Source organism: Myotis brandtii, unplaced genomic scaffold (assembly GCF_000412655.1).
Source record: "Myotis brandtii unplaced genomic scaffold, ASM41265v1 scaffold61, whole genome shotgun sequence".
Lineage (NCBI taxonomy): Eukaryota > Metazoa > Chordata > Mammalia > Chiroptera > Vespertilionidae > Myotis > Myotis brandtii.
Genome location: NW_005370318.1, coordinates 524,716 through 528,335, shown reverse-complemented (window position 1 = coordinate 528,335; position 3,620 = coordinate 524,716). Strand labels below are relative to the sequence as shown.

Below are 3,620 nucleotides of genomic sequence, written 5' to 3'. Positions count from 1 at the left end.
GCTGCACCGCCCGGCCGCCCCGGGTCAGGTCGCACACAGATGCCCGCCGCCCCGGGTCGCAGATAGCAGGGATGGCGCTCTCGCGCCCTGCCTGCAGTGTGCAAATTAGCCGCCATCTTTGTTGGTGGTTAATTTGCATATCGCACTGATTAGCCAATGGGAGGCGTAGCAAAGGTTCAGTCAGTTACCATGTTTGTCTATTATTAGATAGGATGAGGATAATAATAATATACCTACTTCACAAAGTTATTATGAATTAAGTTGTTGTGAGTCAAGCTCTTAGAACAGTGGCTCCATGCATAGTAAACACTACATAAATGTTGGCTATTATCTACATTAAAAAAAAAACCACTTCCTGAACCTGCTTCTTTACCTATAAAATGAGGATAAAAATATCTGCTTCACAGACTTGTTATAAGAGTTAAATGTATTTACATATGTAAAGTGCCTTTCTTTCTTTTTTTTCTCTTTCAGTAAATAGTGGGTGCTTAAATTATAGTGTTTTTTTTTTAAAAAAGATTCAGTTGTTAATATTGTTCCTGTTTCACAAATGAGGAAACTGAGTCTCAGAGAAGTTACGTGACTAACAGAAGCTTGAATTGTTTGTTTGTTTGTTTGTTTGTTTGTTTATAGCTAAAAAGGATGAAAGTAAAACTAAACCCAGACCCCTGACTCTGAATCAATGCTCTTCCCACATCAAGGAAGAACTGACCTTCTTTCTTGCTATCACCCTACATGTTAGGGATCGGCTGGAAGGAAGGCCTGGAATCCCTGACCCTCTATCTGTTTTTCTTCTAATCTGAGGGGCCTGGGCTGTCCTGATCCAGAGGAACCAGTCCTCCCCCAGCCATCGTTCTGGTTTGTGGTGTTTACATTCCCCAGGAATTGCCACAGTTCTCCTCCAGTAAGCTCTCAATGGCTCCCCCAGCTGAGCTTCTTGGAAACTGCACCTTGTCCAAACGTGGACCTTTTGTCCTATCAGTGGTCGGCAAACTCATTAGTCAACAGAGCCAAATATCAACAGTACAGCGATTGAAATTTCTTTTGAGAGCCAAATTTTTTAAACTTAAACTATATAGGTAGGTACATTGTTATTAACTTAATTAGGGTACTCCTAAGGCTTAGGAAGAGCCACACTCAAGGGGCCAAAGAGCCGCATGTGGCTCGCGAGCCGCAGTTTGCTGACCACGGATAGGTCAACACATCTCACTTGCCACAGAAAACCAATCTGAAAATTATGTGTGGGTGTATGTGTGTTTCTGTCTGTTGAGGGGATGGGGTGTGAACAAAGTAGCTATATATTGTTCACTTTTATTCTTTATTTAAAATATTTTTTCCACCCTGGCCACTGTGGCTCAGTTGGTTGGAGCATCCTTCATACACCAAAAGGTGGTAGGTTCAATTCCCTTCAGGGCACATACATACCCAAGTTGCGAGTTCGATCCCTTGTTGGGCACATATGGGAGGCAGCTGATCGATGTTTCTCTCTCTTTCTCTCAAATTAAAAAAAAAAAAGTTATGATTTTTAAAAAAGGAAGAAGAGTGCCCAGAACCTCCCAAGCTGCTTCCAGTTGCTTTTTAAAAAATATTTCTTGGCAGTGGCAGCAAGGCCTAAGGTTGCAGGGCGGTGATATCATCTTGCGCCCGGCCTTGGGGAGATGGGGGAGGGGTTAGGGTTAGGGTTAGGGACTACGGAATGGCCTGGAGTCTGAGGAACGGGAGCCGGAGGAGCTGCTGCTGGAGCCAGAGCATGAAGAGGAGCCAGCCCGGACCGTGCCCCACTAGGCGTCCCAGGCCCTGGGCCTGGCTCGGGAGTCCCGGCAGCCAGGAGGAGGAGGAGGAGGAGGAATGGGGACTGGTTGAGGGTGACCTGGGGGACGGCGCCATTGAAGACCCGAAGCTGGAAGCGATTAAAGCTCGAGTCAGGAAGATGAGTCAGGAAGACGGAGGAAGGAGCTGAGAAGCTAAAATACAGAACAAGGTAGAGAAGCAAATGAATATGAGTCCCCTCCAGGCAATGCTGGCCCAGTGATCATGTCTATCGAGGAGAAGATGGAGGCTGATGCCCGATCCATCTGTTGGCAATGTGGACTATGGTGCAGCAGCAGAAGAGCTGGAAGCACATTTTCATGGCTGTGGTTCAGTCACCCATGTCACCATACCTGTGACCAATTCAGTGGCCATCCCAAAGGGTTGGCATATAGAGTTCTCAGACAGAGTCAGTGAGGACTTCCCTGGCCTTAGATGAGCCCCTATTTAGAGGAAGACACATCAAGGTGATCCCAAAACGAACCAACAGACCAGGTATCAGCACAACAGACCGGGCGTTCCCACGAGCCCGAAACCACCAACTACAACAGTTCCCCACCTCTTCCCCATCTCTGTTCTACAGTGGTTTTAACAGCACGGGTCTTGTCTACAGGTGCAGGCCTACAGCGACTTCATGGTATTCCCCTAACTAAAAAAAAAAGTATGGACCTGGCCAGTTGGGCTCGGTGGATAGAGTGACGGCCTGCGGACTGAAGGGTCCCGGGTTCGATTCCAGTCAAAGGCACATACCCAGGTTTCAGGCTCAATCCCTAGTAGGGGGCATGCAGGAGGCAGCCAATCAATGAATCTCTCTCATCATTGATGTTTCTATCTCTCTCTCTCTCCCTCTCCCTTCCTCTCTGAAATCAATAAAAATATTTAAAAAACAAACAAACGTGTATATTAGGAGGAGAGAAAGGAAAAAAAGAGGAAAGAAGGGGGGTGGAGAAAAAATTTTTAAAAAAACAACAGAAGATGACCTTGATTGGAAAAAACAAAAAGATATACTGTGGAAGGGGGGAGAATCCCATAACTAACTGCTGAGGAGGGACCTGCTTTGGGGGTTAGGGGTAGGTGAAGGCCCAGGGAGTGGGGCAGGGGGCTGCTTATTCACTCTGGGGATTCACCATGGACTCGACTCAGCTGTGCAAGCTGCTCCCACTGTTTCCTTGTCCCACTTCACACCTTGGGGGCTGCTCAAGGGTAGGTGGGCATGGATGGAAGGGATTTTTTTTTTAAACCCAGGGCTCTGGAAGAACACCAAACTGTTCTTGTCACCTTCCCACCATCGGTCCCTCACTCTCACAGTACCCTCCTGCCTGCTCCTGTCCTGCCAGGTCAACCACCCACCCACCCCTTTTCTGGCTCCCTGTTCCTTCAGATTGCCTGGTGATCTATTTTGTTTCCTTTTGTGTTTCTTTTTCTGTTCTGAGTGTCTTTCTTTGCAGGTTTCTGTATCTGTGCTGCTCCAAATATATCTGTGCTGCTCCGGGTGTAAATTCCCCTCCCCCTGGCGAAATGCACTACCTTGTTTTGGGGGGTGTGGGGACTTTTTTTGTTTTTCAGTTTTGGGGTTTTTTTTCCTTTGTTTCCCTCCCCCCTTTTATTTGGAGGGAATGGGAGGAAGTGGGCACAGGGAGGTGGGAGGTGGATTGTATTTTTCTAGCTCATTTCCAAGAGGTGGGAGTTTTTTTTTAAATATGTGTCATGAATAAAGTTGTTTTTGAAAATAAAAACTGTTTGGCTTTTTGAGTGTAAAATATGTATATATGTATACATATATATGTGTGTGTGTGTATATATATATATAT

The 3,620-nt window shown here is 46.3% G+C and overlaps 1 pseudogene; it reads left to right on the top strand.

Moving 5' to 3' along the window:
* The window catches only part of LOC102239874, a 4,222-nt pseudogene extending 1,760 nt beyond the window's left edge, over positions 1-2,462 (top strand).
* The last annotated feature ends 1,158 nt before the right edge of the window (positions 2,463-3,620 follow it).